Genomic DNA, 9,068 nt, shown 5'->3' with positions numbered 1-9,068 from the left:
TTGATCACTTCCTTGTGTAACCCTTGTGGCTCCTAATTTTATGCTATCAGATTGTAATCCCATCCTAAGCATCCTGGTGCCACTCTATGATCTCATTTATTGAAAGAGAGGGGAACGTGTTTCCTAACAGGAATTTGAGATGTAACTTAAGAGCCATGAAAGTGGTATCCACAGCTACTGCTGCTGGTTGAAAATGTGACTTTCTAGCATCCCTGCCACCACGTCTCCTTGCTGCTTTTGTGCTCTCCCACCCGTCATGGCCAGCCTTAAGGACCTCGAAGCGAGGTGGCACCTGTTGGAAAGCCACAGCTCTGAGGACTGCACAAAGGAGCTAGTAGTAGGACTGACTCTTAGGAAGATGGGTGCCATGGCCAAACCAGACTGTGCCATTAATTTTGACGGCAATAACATCACCATCAAAACCGAGAGCAGGGTGAAGACGACGGGGTTTTCTTGTACTCTGGGAGGGAAGTCTCATCAAGCTGATTGCAGGAAACTGAGACGGACTGCCCCTTCCCAGATGGTGCCCTGGTGGAAAGGGGAGGAAAGCACAATAGCAAGAAAGCTGAAGGATGGGAAGATGGTGGTGGAACGTGTCATGAATAATGCTATCTGTACTCGGGTCTATGAGAAGGTGGAATGCGGGCTTCATCCTCATCCGGGGCAGGAGTCAGCTGTCAGAGTGAATAGGCTCAATTCAACGAGCAGGTCATAAACAACCACACTGCTTCACTTCTTCAGTTTTATTTTCCATGATTGTTCAATTCTCCTTATCGCAAACACTGCACATGTCAAACTGTTGGTTTATCCAGGATCAATCATTCCTTTGGTTAGTAAATAAACATGTTTGTGCAAAAAAAGAAAGAAGATAAAAGAAAATGTGACTTTCCTTTTCGAGGCTCACAACCCCAATCTCAGGAGTGTCTTGATCTTGGCCCGAGCACCTTTCTTTCTAACTTTCATGTTTAATTAAATCTGTTGAACTTACTTTCAAAAACAATTCTAACTGTGCTTCAAACCAGCTCATCCTGACTCCTTTTCCCAGAAGATATGAAGGATCCAGCTCCTCCTGAGTGGAAGTCCCTAGAGGATAAGGGTTCCTGAGACTGGGCAGCAATTCTGGGCCGGCTGGCTCCTCCATGCTTTCGCTGACAAGCTGAAATGTGAGGTGCGTATGAGATATAACAAGACTTCTCTAGCAACCCTACTTGTAGACAGAGCTCTGGGATCGTTTGTGGGGTTGATTGCAGTTTTCTGTACAGAATAAAAATCTTGACCATGCTGTAGCCTCACTACCACCACAGAGCTGTTTCTTGTATGCTGCACAGCTTTTTAGCCATTTACAACAGGAGGGTAATGCTGTCCTAGTTGCTCCTTTGTTAGAAATAGAGGCCTGTGATGCATCCTCAATGCAGCTGGGCCGGTGGCGCATATCTGCAATCTTAGCATTCAGGAGGTAGAAGCAGGATTGGCAGTTCCTGGATGGCTTTGGCTGCATAGTGAGACCCCTTCTCAAAATCAAACCAAACAATACTGACCCTTCTAGAAGTCCTCTACAGAGATCACTTAAAACAAGTACCCAAAGCTGAGTGTGGTTACTTTAATTCCAGCACCTTACGGGCAGAGGCAGGAAGATCACTGCAAGTTTAAGGGGCCAGCTTGGTCTACCTATCCAGATTCTATCTCACTGTCCCTCCCAAGGAGTAAATTAGTGTGTGACTGCTCCTTATGCCAGGCTTTTCATGTGTCTGTGTGAGAATGAGCTAACCCATTATTCAGAGGCTCTGCCATTTGGTGTTAATATAATTAAATAACAGCTTCCATATGTAGCCCAGGCTATCCTTTTATCTCTGTCTCTGTGTTCACCTTTAAAATAATAAGTTCCCCCATGATTAGTGGTGATCATAAGCTTTTATCTGCTTCAATGTCAGGTGTTCTGGAGAATTATAAGCCTGTGGGGTTTTCTTATCACTGCTTTTGTCCTGTTTTCTCCCCCACCCCCACTCCCACCCCCACCCCATCCTCTTCTCTCCTTCATTATCTCTCTTTTCCTGTTTTTTATTCTTTGGGAAGACCCAGTAAAAGGCCAGGCTCTGTTCATGATGGAGAGGAAATGGAGCCAGCATAGATGCTCATCAACAGATGGATGGACCGGATGGATGGATGAAGTGTGGTTCACATTCACATGGGATCTTTCTCAGTGGTAAAGAAAAACAAAATTGCAAAATCTGCAGGAAAAAAAATGTAGCTTGAAAGTCTCACACTGAGTCAAGTGACCCAAACAAAGAGACTGTTCTTGATTGTAACATGTATATACGTGTAAGTAAATATGTATAAACATGGATCAGAAAGTAGAATGGAGGTCAAGAAAGAGTAAAAAGGAGGTGTCAAGGAAGTGGGGGAGGCAAACGGTCACATATGACTTGAAAGCCTAAAGGGGGCTGCAGGTAGCAGAGACGAGAATGGTGAGAGGGGAGAAGCAACTATAACACGTTTTGTTTGAAAATGTCACTAGGATACATAACTAATTTTGTATACTAATTTAAAAGGAGAGAGAGTGAGAAGGAAGCAGGGAAGGAAGGAGGAGGAACAGGCATAGTGGGTCCTGTAACCTTGGCATTCAGGAGGCTGAAGTAGAGGGATCTTGAGTTTCTTGGCCAAATATTAGCTAGTGAATTTGAGAAAAGCCTCTTAAATGGTGGGAGGTGAATGGTGGGCAGTGGGTGTGACGATGGTGGGAAAGACAGAGAGTAAAGTCATCAGGGCAGATACAATACTGTAAACACAAAAGAAGAGACCAGGAGGTTAAGAACAATTGTATAAAGTCCACAGTCTCCAAGACCAGTATCTTAGTTAGGGTTTTACTGTTGTGAACAGACACCACAACCAAGTCAAGTCTTATAAAGGGCAATATTTAATTGGGGCTGGCTTACAGGTTCAGAGGTCATCGAGGTGGGAACATGGTAGCACTAAGGCAGCCATGGTGCAGGCAGAGCATCTACATCTTCATCTGGAAGCTATGACTGACTTCCAGGTAGCTAGGGTGAGGGTATTAATGCCCAGTCCCACAGTGACACACCTACTCCAACAAGGCCCCATCTACTCCAACAAGGCCAAAACTCCAAATAGTGCCACTCCCTGGGCCAAGCACATACAAACCATCACAACCAGAATCAAAACCGGGTCATTTCTTGTAGGAAGCCTCTCTCTTTCCATTTTAGGGCTTTCTCAGGTCCTCCACACAGATCAGAGTAATTTGGGATTCAGTGTTCTGACATGATACTTCCCCTAATGCAATTCCTTTCAAGATGTCCAACGGACACAACATGAGACAAAGATTGGGAGCAAACAGCTTTGTTGAGGAGGTGAAGAAAAAGCTAGAGAACCTAGACAAGATGGGAGGAGCAGCCAGTCAAGTTTACAAAATCAAACCAGCAGAACAGCAAGGGCGGACACATGCGCCCTGGAGGCAGATTCGGTGCACCTGTGCAGGAAGCATGAGTAATAAATATCCTTCCTGGCCCAGCCCAGGGAGTGTGATCAGAGTCTGGCCTGGGTCTAGAGCACGAAGGGAAATCATCACAGAAAGCAATACTAAATGCTGGCAGTTGGCAGGTGGGCTTGACTGGGCCGGGAAGGGGTAGTCGGCTCCAGCAAGAAGGCACTGTACAGGAGTGCCCAATGAGTGGTGCTTGTGCAGTTCTCATGCACACTTTTCATCATTAGAACTGGAGATCATTAGAATTGGAGACAGCTTTAAATCCTAAAGAGTTGTTCATATGTATCATCTTGTAAGACCACTTATAAGAGCTGTGTTGTACAAGTAGAAAAGTCAGACAGAAAAATAACTTGGTCATTGGTGCTGAACACCTTTTAGGACATCTGAGTCTGGCCTTTTCCATGAGCACTTGTGAATTTCAAAGTTTTTCTTTGTTAATTTAGAGTCGCAGTCATCCTTATTTTGGAAACTCAAGACACCGGAGTGGGAAAATTTAGAAGTGAATTATAAAGTATTTTGGGATCTCAGTCTAAAAACCTCTTTTGGAAACACCCAAGCTAGCAGAGCATCTTAAGAACCTCACCAAACAATACAAACACAGAATAATATGGGTGGTTTAAGTCAAACAGTTGAATGCAACTATTGACATGCATTAAAAATTTTATTGTTAGTCATGCACACACATGTATTTGGGGGCATTTTATATGTGCCTGTGAATGCAGGTTCGTGAGTTATCTAGGAGGGAGTATCAGACCCCTGAAGCTGGAGTTACAGGCAGTCATGAGCCATCCGATGAAGGTGCTGAGGCCAGTAAGTGTTCCTAACCAGCCCGCATACATTTTTACATCAAATTCTCTTGAGGTAGAGATGTGTGTGTGAGTGTGTGTGTGTGTGTGTGTGTGTGTGTGTGCGTGTGTGTGTGAGTGTGTTAGTGTGTGTGCGTGTGTGTGTGAGTGTGTTAGTGTGTGTGTGCGCGTGTGTGTGTGTGAGTGTGTTAGTGTGTGTACGTTCGTGCGTGTGTGTGTGTGTGTGTGTGTGTGTGTGTGTGTGTGTGTTTTCTTGGTGACTTGGTTTAAATCAGTGTTTCCTCCTCCTCCGAGGACAGGTGAAGTGTGTTCCTTCCTGTAAAAGTCCTGAGGGAGATCCTGGAATGTGAAGTAGAGAATGTTGCACTCCTCAGCCTGGATTTCAGGACAGCTGAGGGGACAGTGTCTGAGAACAATGTCCAGAACGTCTCCCTCAGAAGCACAGCTTCTCATTGTAAAAACTACACAGCAGTCCTTTATTCTGGGTTAATGCAAAGCAGTGACCTTGCTGTCAGCCATCACAGCAGAGAAACTTGGACTGGTAGAAGCCATGGGGGGAAGGAGCACACGGGAAGAGCTGGAGAAGAGGGGTGTGTGTGTGTGTGTGTGTGTGTGTGTGTGTGTGTGTGTGTGTACAGGCACTACTTTTTCCACTGGATGGTTTTAGATCCTTTGTCAAAGATCAAGTGACCATAGGTGTGTGGGTTCATTTCTGGCTCTTTAATTGTATTCCATTGATTTACCTGCCTGTCTCTGTACCAACACCATGCAGTTTTTATCACTATTGCTCTGTAATACTGCTTGAGGTTAGGGATGGTGATTTCCCCAGAAGTTCTTTTATCGTTGAGGATAGCTTTTGCTATCCTGGGTTTTGTTATTCCAAATGAATTTGCAAATTGCTCTTTCTAACTCTATGAAGAACTGACTTGGAATTTTGATGGGGACTGCAGTGAATCTGTAGATTGCTTTTGGCAAGATGACTATTTTTACTGTATTAATCCTGCCAATCCATGAGCATGGGCGGTCTTTCCATCTTCTGAGATCATCTTCAATTTCTTTCTTCAGAGACTTGAAGTTCTTGTCATACAGATCTTTCCTTGCTTGGTTAGAGTCACACTGAGGTATTTTGTATCATTTGTGACTGTTGTGAAGGGTGTTGCTTCCCTAATTTCTTTCTCAACCTATTTATCCTTGAGTAGAGGAAGGCTACTGATTTCTTTGAGTTAATTTTATACCCAGCCACTTTGCTGAAGTTGTTTATCAGCTGTAGGTGTTCTCTGGTGAAATTTTTGGGTTCACTTAAGTATACTATCATATCATCTGCAAATAGTGATCCTGTTGACCTCTTTTTCTTGTCTAATTGCTCTGGCTAAAACTTCAAGTACTATATTGAATAAGTAGGGAGAGAGTGGGCACCCATGTCTAGTCCCTGATTTTAATGAGATTGCTTCAAGTTTCTCCCCATTTAGTTTGATGTTGGCTACTGGTTTGCTGTTTATTGCTTTTACTATGTTTAGGTATGGGCCTTGAATTCCTGATTTTTCCAAGACTTTTAACATGAAATGGTGTTGAATTTTATCAAATGCTTTCTCAGCATCTAATGAGATGATCATGTGGTTTTTTTCCCCCTTTGAGTTTGTTTGTATACTGGATTATGTTGATGGATTTCTGTATACTGAACCATCCCTGCATCCCTGGGATGAAGTCTACTTGATCATGGTGAATGATTGTTTTAATGTGTTCTTGGAATCAGTTTACGAGAATTTTATTGAGTATTTTTGCATCGATGTTCATGATGTCCTGAGGAAAATTGGTCTGAAGTTCTTTTTCTTTGTAGGGTCTTTGTATAGTCATATTAAATCTTTACTTGCAAGCTAATAATTAAGCCCAATAATCTTATGTCAGCAGGGAAGCACTGAGGTGGCATAGACAGGGTAGTCCTCAGTAACATCTGTTCATTTGCTTTTCGCTCTTTTAACAATTGATTTTCATTTCTTGTGCATTGGAGTTTGGTTTGCATGTCTGTCTATGTGAAGGTTTCAGATCCCTGGGCCTGGAGTAACAGGCAGTTGTGAGCTGCCATGTAGGTACTGGGAACTGGAGCCAGGTCCTCTGGAAGAACAGTTTCTAACTCATGAGTTATCTCTTCAGCCTGCCCCCCGCCCCCAAGTTTTCTTAAGGGAAAGTGAGCACCATCGAAGGTTTACCACTTCAGAGGAACCTTTCCTGAAACTAAGACATTTTCTTTTCATGTTTCAGGGCTGTCTTGCCTCTGGCCTCTTTAGTTTAACCAGCAAAGCTAGGAAAGACAAAAGAAGCATGTTCGGGGACAAAGAGTCATCAGAGCAGGGCAGGATTGGACGTGACAAAAGGTACAGTTGCTCTCATTTGATGATTAGATGGTACAGTATCAGGCACACAATGCTAATATCTCTATGTATGTATCACCAGGACAGCTTTGTGATGGTTAGTATTGGTCGTCAACTTGAGAGAACCTGGAAGGGGGCCTCTGCATGATTTTCTTGATGACATTCATGGAGGCGAAAATGGAATGTTTTACGTAGAAGAGAGTTGGCGGTACTAGTGAGCACCTGTGCATTCCCTCATCTCTATTCCAGCTGCTCTATTCTGCTGCTCTAACTTGCCTACCATCACGGACTGTCCTTTGAAGTATAAATCGAAACAAACCCTTTCTCCCCTCAGTTGCTGTTGTCAGGGTAGTTTATTACAGCAACAAGAAAAGAAAGTAAGGTGAGCTTTAATCATGGAGTTTCATGAACTCAGTGCCTTTTCTATACAAGTATAAACCCACACATTTTGAAGAATATCTAGCTAAACACTAAAAATTATCTGTGGCGTCACATTCTTTACTCCACATATTTATGTGTTTGCTGTGTATATATACACACACATATAACATCTCTATATGTAATTCACGTTATGGAGCACTGTGCAGAGAATGTCCTAGAGTGAGTGGTTTTAAGAGAGATGCCTCTGACTCTCTCTCACATCTGAGAATGAGGATTTGAGCAAATTATTTCTAGGAGACCCTGACTGGTAAGGCAGGCATGCATTGCGGACATCTTAGCAATTTGGGGCTCTCGTTGGCTACCCACATCCACCTGTCCTAATTGTCTGAAAAGTTATTTATTTATATTTTACCTAAAATATATCATTCCGTCCACCTTCACACTGGGCAGCCTAATCCCTTTACCTGCATGTACCATGCACACGCCTCTCTGAAAGATGCACCCAGTGACTTTGGATTTCCACTCAACATAAATGCACACGCACCCCTCTCTGAACAATGTGATGGGTTTCTTTTACCTTGAAAACCGTCAAACTTAGATTGTATTCAGTTCCATGATCCCTATGTCTGGACAGAATGGAAAGGCTGACAGCTCTGGTTGAGACGAATGTGCAATAAGGCAAAATTGTGGCCTTTTAGGAACAATATCCCAACTTATGCCTTTGCATAATTGTATACATATTATGGGGGAGGGACATGCACTATAAATGTGACCTGATGTACCAAAATAGAAAACCACCCAAACTATCTCCCTGGTAAACAACCAAATTTTCTCTTAAATCCCCAATGAGAGAGCCATATTTGGACCCATCCTATACTCCCTCATGTGGCCTGCTGCTATCTTGTGATGTGTTTTCTGAACTGTCCTAGAGATTTCCTTTGAAGAGTTTGTGACTTGTGTAATTTGTCTTTTCGGATAAGAGACCAAGGACCCAGAAACATCTGAAGAAACATCTCAAGCCCTACTCATGGCCACACTGGAACCTTGCTCTCAAGCCCGTTTAGATTCATGCTGCAATTATGCTCTGCTTCTTGTCTTTGGCACGTGGGTTTCTCCAGAGTCCAGCAGCAGTCCTGATGTGGCTACCATATGGACTCAAACTGTTCCAGCGGCTGATTCCTGTTCAGCCCCCATCAACGCAGCATGCTAACTACTTTTAAAAAGTTCCATTACAGCTCCCCATCTGATGCTGCTGTCTGGGGTTGGAGCCTTTAGAGGAAGGTCTGGCTAGCAGAGAATGGTCACTATGGGTGAGTCTCTGAAAGTCTGGCCAGATCCTCAGTTCCAGAACTGCTCTCTGCTTTGCTAATGTGTACACAGTTGCTACCTTAACCTCTCTCCACGCTTCCCCACCCAGGATGGACTGAGACCCTCTGAAAGTATAAGGTGAAACTCCCTTGTTTGTCACAAATTTTGCCATAGGAATGCCAAAGTAAGACAAGTTTCAATTTTATCTCTTTTTCTTTTTCTGAAATAGGTCCTACTATGCAACCCTGGGTAGCCTAGAAATCTGTGTAGCCCCAGGCTGGCCTCAGAGACCTGCCTGTCTCCTTTCTAGGACGACAGAATCAAATACACTACACCAGTGTATTTATTCATATTTAAATGATTGTTCTTTTGTTTATGAAGTAGATTCTATCTGGCCCAGACTGTTGTTGGATTCAGAATCTTGCTACCATAATACCCTAAAACTAGGATTACAGAAATGCACCTCTCCACCTATTTTTCAGGTTAACTGCATCTGGAATCAACTAAAACCCAGAGCTGGGCACCCCTGTGAGACTTTTCTTGAATTCTTTGAGGTAGGAATACCCACCCTAAATCTGGGCCACACCTTCTTCTAGTAGCCTACATGAAGGACAAGGGAGGAAGCTTTTGCTTTTTGCCTGTTTGCCATTATGCTTGCTGGCAAGCTCATCTATCCTGCTGCTGGGTGATTCCTTTGCTGATATT

At 43.5% G+C, this 9,068-nt stretch overlaps 1 pseudogene; it reads left to right on the top strand.

The window, feature by feature from the left end:
- Positions 1-256: 256 nt before the first annotated feature.
- Positions 257-715, top strand: LOC108348948 (uncharacterized; annotated as a pseudogene).
- Positions 716-9,068: the final 8,353 nt, after the last annotated feature.

Source organism: Rattus norvegicus, chromosome 1 (genome assembly GCF_021556685.1).
Source record: "Rattus norvegicus strain SHRSP/BbbUtx chromosome 1, alternate assembly SHRSP_T2T, whole genome shotgun sequence".
Classification (NCBI taxonomy): domain Eukaryota; kingdom Metazoa; phylum Chordata; class Mammalia; order Rodentia; family Muridae; genus Rattus; species Rattus norvegicus.
This window is presented reverse-complemented; position numbering and strand designations above follow the sequence as displayed.